The sequence below is a fragment of the Cryptomeria japonica genome, chromosome 1 (assembly GCF_030272615.1).
Source record: "Cryptomeria japonica chromosome 1, Sugi_1.0, whole genome shotgun sequence".
Classification (NCBI taxonomy): domain Eukaryota; kingdom Viridiplantae; phylum Streptophyta; class Pinopsida; order Cupressales; family Cupressaceae; genus Cryptomeria; species Cryptomeria japonica.
The window spans coordinates 294,906,349-294,915,800 of record NC_081405.1 but is presented as its reverse complement, the minus strand read 5'-3'; positions in this window follow the sequence as shown (position 1 = coordinate 294,915,800).

Genomic DNA, 9,452 nt, shown 5'->3' with positions numbered 1-9,452 from the left:
CCACTTGTGGATGCATTTTCCTTAATTTCTGCTTTACTGGTTTTGCCCCCGGTTTGACTGTTAAATGATGCATAACCAAATCCGGATCCAGTCCAGGCATATCAGCGTAAGACCATGCAAAGTTGATTTGTCGTCCCTTAAAGAAGCTTATGAATTTTTCTCTCTCGGCCTCTGTCAATGATTGAGCCAAAAATATGTTGTGTGGAACCTCTGCTGTACCAATGTTTGTCTTTATAGTCTCCTCTACCAACATGGATGATTTTTCCTCGTATGATGCTGGGAGAATGTCGAGCCTTCCATCTTCGGGCACCTCATAGAGGTTTTCACCCTCAGATACGTCCTTTCTTTTTACTTTTTTGGAGTCAGACAGCGCCACAGTGTGGTTTTCGCCATAAGACCCTTGTTTTGTTTTTATTTTCACATTTTTGCGACTAGAAGGCCCGACACCTTCACCAAAGTATGCTATGTTGTTGAGCTCTATGGCGTATCCTGCTTTGTGGTCTCCAGGGGGAAGATCATCTCGAATGCCAAGGTAGTCGATAATAGCTTCGTCATTTTGAAATGTATCAAATTGTGCTGGTCCTTCATGATCCCAGTCAATGAGTTGAGGATGAACAAGGGGAAGGTCATTAGTGTTTTCAGAGTTTGCTGGACTAATAGTGAAGATGTGGTTATATTCAGGTATGTCAAGGTAATCGTCGAGGTCATCGATGGCACTCTCCTCATCAGTTTCGATCGTGAGCGAATCCAAATTGTCATCACTAGTAGAGCCTTCTGGGACAGGTGTCCTCATCCTATGTAATTTTGACCTAGGACCTTGAAACGAAGCTTGTGCAGGATCCTTATGGGTTGGTTCTTGACCAACTCTGAACTTTTTGTAAAATTCCTCCTCCTCTGTAGGTTCATCTGGCTCTCTGAATGTTTCAGTGAGCTCATAGTCACTGGAGGATTTTTCTGAACCCCATTCCCACTCATTGGAGTCTGTGGAATAGTAATCCTCTTGTTGAACTTCGGCAACTTTAATTCGCCATACCTCTTTTGTTCTTTTATTATGTAGTCTGGGATTCAGAAAACCAAGCCCCTTGGAGCGTTCCCTTCTTGTAGTTAGCTCAGGTTGTAAGGGCTCCATGACACCTTCTTTGCGTAGTCCGAGAGGACTTTTTCCATCATACCCGAATCTTTGCAAAATTTTGAAGCCTTTGCCATAGTTCTCATAGGGTATAATAATCTGATCATGTGTGTCCTCTTCAACGTCCTTATAGAGCATTTTATATAAATTTTCTTCTTCTAGTTCACCCCATTTTTGAAAGATGGTAGGATCCCATTTGAGTATCATGATGGAGATTTGCTTGTTAGGATGTGGCCTCCCATATTCCTTGGGAGAGGTCATGACTTGTCGTAAAAACATTGTCTGATTCAGAGTGTATTCTCCCATGCCTTTTTCTTGAAACTTGGCTCTAAGTTCACCTTGTTTGGATGTCGAGGGCTTTAATGACTCAGGATCAATATATGCTGAAGAAGGAGTAGCCTCACGATTGCTGGGGATGATAGTCTCAGTATGTGATCTCAAGTTATTACAATATATGAATGGATTTGGATCACCATTGACGGTCACTTCAACTCCATTGTGAGGAAACTTAATGCACTGATGGTATGTTGATGGGACTGCCCTCATTTCATGAATCCACGGATGTCCTAGCAATATGTTATACGTGAGATCTAGATCTAGGACTTGACAAACCACATCCTTTGTAACTGGCCCTATTCTTAGCGGTAAGGTGACTGTGCCCTTGGACGAGCGCTCTTCATCATCATAAGCCTTGATGGTGATTTGGTTTGTAGCATTCACAGCCTTGTTAGAATATCCCAATTGTCTTATGGTACTCAAGGTACAAATATTAAGACCTGCTCCTCCATCTATCAGGACTCGCTTTATTCTATGTTTATGTATGAAGGCTTCAACATGTAGAGGTGCATTATGTGGTTGACTTATGGAGGCGTCATCGGCTTCTGTAAATGTGAGGGAGTGTGGAACGGATAGGTATCCCACCATGGCTTGAAACTGGTCCACGTTCAGATCAGTAGGAACGACAATATCTCTCAAGATTTTGTCAAGGATAGCTTTATGTGCAGGAGATATACGTAAGAGCTCAAGAATAGAGATAAGTGCAGGTGTCTTCCCTAGTTGTTCTACAAGGTCGTACTCAGGCTTGATTGATGAAAGATTGGTATTCTTAGTGGAGGCACCTGGCAACGTGATCTTACCTCGACGGGTTGTAACATGACATTCAGAGGTAGATTCGGACGAAGATCCCACACCTTTTAGGACAATTTTGGGTCTCTGAGAAGGATTCTCAGGATTTTTGTTTTTGATAGTAATGGTAGAGATATGATTGTCCATTGAGATGTGATTGATAGTAGAATCATAATTGTAAGGTGCTCTAGTATAATTGGCTTGATCATCTGTGACTTTGCCTTTTCCTTTGTCATGTTTTGGGAATGGTTCCTTAAACACCTCATGCTCTTGATTAGATGAATGTCCCTCAATCTCTATATCTCCTCTATCAATGAGATCTTGCACAATGTTTTTCAATCGATGGCAATTACCTGTCTTGTGACCCTTGCTCTTATGAAACTCACAAAATTCATCATCATTCCACCAATTTGGTTTTACCTTTGGTTCATAAGGAGGAAAATCTGGAACTGTTATCACTTTGTTCGCCACAAGCTTTTTGAATACTGATTCAAGTGGTTCCCCCAATGGAGTGTACTTCCTTCGTGGTCTAGAAGTTGTTTGAGTGTTCACCTGATTGTTGGTAGAACTTGATCCAGAAAAGACGAACTTGGGTCTCACTGTGTTGGCATCAACAACACCATCATTAACTGTGTTCTTGTTCTTATTCCAAAATTTTGGTTTGTCCTTTCCTTTGAAGTCCTCTTTGTTTTCTTTGAATAGTTTGATAACTCCTTGTTCAATTAAGACCTTTTCTGTTGCTAGGCCCTTTTCAATGACATCCTTGAATGTAGACAAAAAAGCTTTCCTGAGATCATAGCCAATAGCCTTATTAACATTTTGTGTGAACATCTCTACCATTTGTTTCTGTGGGATTTCGCAAGAGCATCTGCTAGCTAAATTTCTCCATCTCTGTAAAAATGTTGCGAAAGATTCTCCTTCCTTTTGTTTAGTATTGCACAAGGTAGTAACTGAGACATCTGTTTCAATGTTGTAGGAGAAATGCTGAATGAATGCCTCTGCTAAGTCGCCCCATGACTTAATACCAGGAGGTAATTGAGAAAACCATTCCATAGCTTGATCACCTAAGCTCTGTGGGAACAACCTCATTAAGTATGTTTCTTCTGCCGCTACCTCAATGCAAGCTGTGAAGAATTGTCGTATGTGTGCCTTGGGGTCTCCTCTCCCTCTATATTTGTCAAATTTTGGTGTCACAAAGTGTGGAGGAAATGGAGGCATTGGAATGCTCTTATCGAAGGGATAAGGGCATATATCTCTCATAGTGTATGTAGGTTTTGGTGTACTCATGTCCTCCATTTTCTTTTGTAGATCTCTAATTTGTTGCTCCAAATTATTCTTGGGAGGAGATGGATTTCTTGTAGCATACCCCATGTTTGAAATGCCCATTTGAGGAGGAGCTTGTTGCATGTATGGATGATACTGATCGTAGACATGTCCATATGGAGGTCTATATTGTTGCGACATATATGGAGCACTTGGCATAACTTCTTGTTGAGGGACCCCATATCTATTTTGTGCATATATACCATATTCAATAGGCCTTTCATTTTCCATTGTGTTGCCCCCAATTTTGACATGAGGTCTCCTTGTGTCAAAATTTTGAGGATGTCCTTGAGTATCCACTTGTTTTGATTGATTCATACCTTGAGCATGTGATTGAGCATAAGGCCTCCATGATGGTCCTTGAGTGTAAGTATCATATGTTTGAGCTTGTGTATGTGGGATTGCTGGTTTTTGAAGCAAAACTGATGGTGACTCAGGCATCATATTATTCGGTCCTCTATTTCCTCCACTATTTGGTCTCCTTTGATCCATGTTGGGTTGAATTTGTTGTGAGGGTCGACTTTCCATAAGTTGAGATAAGTCAAAATCATGCGGTATTTTAGCTCCACTTTGTGCCATCATGTTTAAAAAGTATTGACGATCTCTCCTCATTATCTCTTCAACCAATCTATTGAATTGAGGATCCATTATGGATTCTTGTATGTTTGCTGATAGTATTGAAGAGTTGTCCACTGTGTCATTGTGTGTAGCATTGTTGTTTATAGTGTTTGCGCTCTCCACATTTGGATTGTGTCTATAAACATTCATGTCTGGTAATGTAGTGTGCTCAGGATTGTAGAATAGATCATTGTCATACTCATAAGAACTCATGTTTACGGATTCTTGAGCTTCTTTAGCTATTCTCCTAGATTTTTGAAGGTGGGTTTCAACCATGAACTAGGTGTTAGACCAAGATGTGAGAAACTAGATGAAAAGTGACAAGAGTACGGAAGACCAAGAGTTGTATGAAGTGTAAGTGAATCTTGAGGTGTACTTGCAATGTCCAAAGTGTAAGACCAAGTATGTAAGTAGTAGAGTAGGTGTGACTTCCAAAGAGAGGATAGTTTCTCTTGATGAGGTAAGCTGACCTTGACTCTAAGTAAGACCAAATGAGACCCAAAGGTAAGAAACCTTGATGAGGGACCACTTAGCAAAGTGTTGTTATATGTAGTGTGTTGACAAAGTATGATGAGGACAAGCAAGTGACCTTTTGACTCAAGTTTAGACAAGTATGAATGTAAAATGAGATGTGAAGCAATGATGGACTGTGTGAAACCTTAGAACAGGCTGAATGCTAGATGAAACCTGAAGAGACAACCTAAGAAGCTCAAGTATGCCGAAACTGATTTTTTTTTTTTTGCTTGACTGTTAAAGTTTTCAAATCCTAACACAGACGCCTCTGTATACTTCACAGACGCGATTCCCAGACACAGACGCCTCTCTGTTTGACACAGACGCTGATAAAAACACAGACGCTATTCTGTACTTCACAGACGCGCTTATTCGACGCAGACGCGGTTTAAACAGACACAGACGCGTTTCTGTAACCTTAGTGCAATTTTTCCTATCTGTGAAGTTGTTTTGTTGTGACCAAATCTGATTTTTTGACTGTTTTTCGTGACAAGAGGACACAATGTTGATGACTCAATGTTTGCAAACTGTTTAGACTCCAAAAGTGTGTTGTTTGATGTAAAAAGTTTTTGCATACACTTGAAGACACAAAAGACACAATGTTTTGCTGTTTTGTCTTGAATGTTTGAGTGTTTAGCATAAGACAAGCACAAATCTTAGGGCTGGCCAAGACAATAGTTGTTGATCCCACATAGGGTTTTACCCCCGAGGCTACGCTATTCAGAGCGGATACTTAGATGCTTGACCTCACTGGCTCCACCCTCGGCACTCACTTCTCAGGTCAGCCAAGCATCAGTCCCCATGAAAACTCCCCATGGCGAACTTTGTATCTCTACTAAGAACCGTATGTGTGTGGGCCGCTACCAGAGGTCCGACCTCCTGCCTCAACAACTAGAAGGATTTGGGCATCTAAAACAAAGAGGTGCTAGTAAGGGCATCCGCTCGTGTGGCCATACATGCGGCACTTTCAGCTCTGTAAATACAGAAGGCTCCCAGCCGGTAGGGGTTACGCTCTACAAATGATCAAATAAATTTGATCAAACGGGTTTATGGGGAGACATGGTGTCGGTATGAACTAATCAGCACACGTTATTCATAGTTTTCACCATGAATACATTTGATTATAGTGGTTTGGATGAGGTGGGTTTTCCTCGCTACCACTTGGGTCGTTTTCTTCTCACTAGTAGTCCTAATGACCACACGGGAAGACAGGCCCTCTAAAGATTAAACAAAAAGAGCCTATTGCTCAAGACACAAAAGACAATGATTCAATTTTAGTGCACCAATTGAAGTGTTTTCTAGTCTATGAAAACAAGGCACACAACAAAATTACAAAACCCTAGCCAAGGCCCTGCAACAAAATTGTTAGTAGTTTGGGTTGTTTCAAATGATAACCCCTTCCTGCAAGCACACAAGTTAGGTAAATTTTAGAAAACCCAAAAGACTTTGTGAAAAGGGGCCTTCAACAAAACGTTTTTGCCTCCAAAGCAAGCTGCACAAACCAGGTTAGCTAGATCTGCAAGGGTTAGCCGAAAATAAACCAGATCTGAAACCCTAAGTACAAAATCCGAAAACCCGAATCTCAGAAAAATTGAAATTGCAAAACAAAAATCACAGACGCCTCTATGCCAGACACAGACACGTCTGTATGACACAGACGCGGTTCTGTTATGCACAGACGCGCTCAGAGATCACAGACGCTGTTCCCGAACACAGACGCGATAAGATCAATCACAGACGCGGTTTGAATTCACAGACGCGGTTCCAGAAACCTGCAAAAAATAAAATTGGCAAAAACACAGATGCGATTCAAGATATTGCAGACACTCCTGAAACACAAAAACGCGATCTGAACGCTCGCAGACGCGGAAAAACCTAAAATGTCGTCGAAAATTGTCCGATCTACAACTTCAAAAATGCGAAATCTGCAACAAAATTGTTAAATGCAAAGGGACAAGAGTCCCACCGGGCATGCCAAAATGTTTATGGTGAAAATGGATTACAATAACAACAATATTGAAAGGCTAAAATGAATCCAACCACAAAACCCTAGCCTAACAATGAACAAAGATCCACCATAACATATGAAGATAACCTAAGACAATGCAAATAACTCAAAATCACAAAGATTATACCATCACATGTCCAATAGGGTTTTGATCTCCATTCTTCCTATCTCCATTGATCTTGCTTGATATATTTGCTCTCAGATTTTTATATGCACAAGAGCTCAACAAAGAACGGAATGTGGTTGCAAGTAGGATCTTAGTGTAGCCAAGTTGCATGAAAGATCATTAGCATGTGTCATTAGGGTTTGATAATGAAGAAGGCATCTCCTTAAATAGAAGACACAATAGGAAATGGAGGGTTAAGATTGAGAGGTGTAAAAAGAGAGGTCGGCTAGGATTAGAGGGTAGGTATAAGAAATACCAAAATAATGAAAGAAGTAGGTAGTGTATGAATTAAGAGATGAATGACACGTGTCATGTGTAGAAAAAGATAATGAATTAATTAAATAAATAAAGATTTATTTAATTAATAGAAGAAGTATGATAATTAAATAAATAAAATATTTATTTAATTTAGGAAAGGGATAATTTAAATAAATAAATGTATTTATTTAAATGAGAAATAAGGCTAGAAGAGGATAAATGAATTAATTAAATAAATAAAGATTTATTTAATTAATAGAAGAATTAGGCTTAGATAATTAAATAAATAAAATATTTATTTAATTAGACATGACAATTTTGGGTGTCTACAATATTATTTAAATTAATATAAAAAAATTAACAATTTTTGAGAAAAATATAATATAAAATTATTTTTAGTTTAGTCATCAAATAAAATTTGGGTATAATCATTTGAAAGCTATGAAATCTTCAACCAATCTAATTTTAAAATAATAAAAAAATACTAAAATTTAATTTTAAAACATTAAGTGAAAACAAAAAAACAGAAATGAGTTTATCTTTGGAGAGAGGATATATAAAGAATACAAATTGCATTCAAATATTCAGATTCTTCTTAGACAATTTGCATCCATTTTCAAAACATAGAGATTCAAGAGACAAAGAAATAAAGACCTCTCTCTCTTTCTCTTCTCGTCTCTTTTTATATTCTTCTCTCTACCTCTCATTATATATAACTTCTTGTCTTTGTCTTTCTATCCCTTCATCTCTCCCTCTCTTTGTCTTGCCATTTTTCTATCTATATTTATCCCTCTCCCTCTCCCTCTCTCCTTCCATCTCTCTCTCCATCACTATCTCTATCTTTATCCCTTATCTCTATCTCCCTACCACTCCTTGCATCTCTCTCTTGCTCCTCTATCTTTCCCACTATATATCTCTCTCTATCTCTCCCTCTTTTTACCCTCTCTCTCTCTCTCTCTCTCTCTCTCTCTCTCTCTCTCTCTCTCTCTCTCTCTCTCTCTCTCTCTATTTCCATATATATCTATGTCTCCCTCACTATTTCCATATCTATCTCTCATTCACATGCAAAATCTCCCTATTTCTCCCTCCCCATCTCTATCTCCACATCTCTCTCTCTTACACAAATACTCTGTATTTCTCTGTCCCTATCTATATCTATTCCCCCCCTCTCCCTCTATTACTTGTCTCTATTACCTTGTTTATCTCCCACTCTTTCTCCCTATATCTCTATCTTCCTATCTCTCCCTTTCACACTCTATCTATATATCATTAGCTTTATATATCTCCCTCTTATTCACTCCATCTATCCCTCTATCTCTCATACTCTCTATATACCTCCCTATATTAATTCTCTCTCACTCTTGCCCCTCTATCCCTATCCCACTATCTCTCCTTCCCCATCTCGATCTTGTTATCTCTACCTTTCTCTTATTCATTCCATCTTGTGAGATATCTATCTATCTATCTATCTATCTATCTATCTATCTATCTATCTATCCATCTATCTATCTATCCATCCATCTATCTATCTATCTATCTATCTATCTATCTATCTATCTATCTATCTATCTATCTATCTCCCTTTCACTCCTCTCTCTATCTCTTTCTATTCATATCCTCTATTCCTATTTCTTTATCTCTTCCTATCCCCCTCTCTCTCTCTCATTTACTCCTCTCCCTTCATCTCTCCTACTCTATAAAACTATCTTTATCTCTCTCTATCTCTTTCAATCCATATCTTTTTATACCTTTATCTCTCTATCACTCTCCTTATCTATTGATCTCTCTATATCACCCTCTATTTATCCCTCCCTTTCTCCCTCTCCCCACCTCTCTCTATCCACTCTACCTATTTCTTCACCATTCTCTCACATGCCTTCTCTATCTCACTCCCCCTTTTCTCTCATTCTCTCATTCCCTCCCTATCCCCCTATCCATTTCTCTAACTCTACCTATCTCTCCGTCTTTCCCTATTTTATCTTCATCTCTCCATCTCTATTTTTCTATCTCTACTTCTCTTTCTTTGTCTCTTTTCATCTCCCCACCCCTCTCTCCCTTTCTTTGTATATGTCTCTATCTCTCCCTCTCCCTCTCCCTCTCCCTCTATCTCTATCTCTTCCTCTTAATCTCTCCCTCTATATATTTGTCCCCCTCTTCCTCTCTCATTCTATCTTTCTTCCTTCCTCTATTTCTCTCTCTATATATCTCTTTGCCTCTCTATCTCTCCACATGTCTCTACCCCTAGATATCTCTCCCTCCCTCTACCTCTCACTGTATATCACTTTTTATCTCTATCTTTCTATCACTCCCTC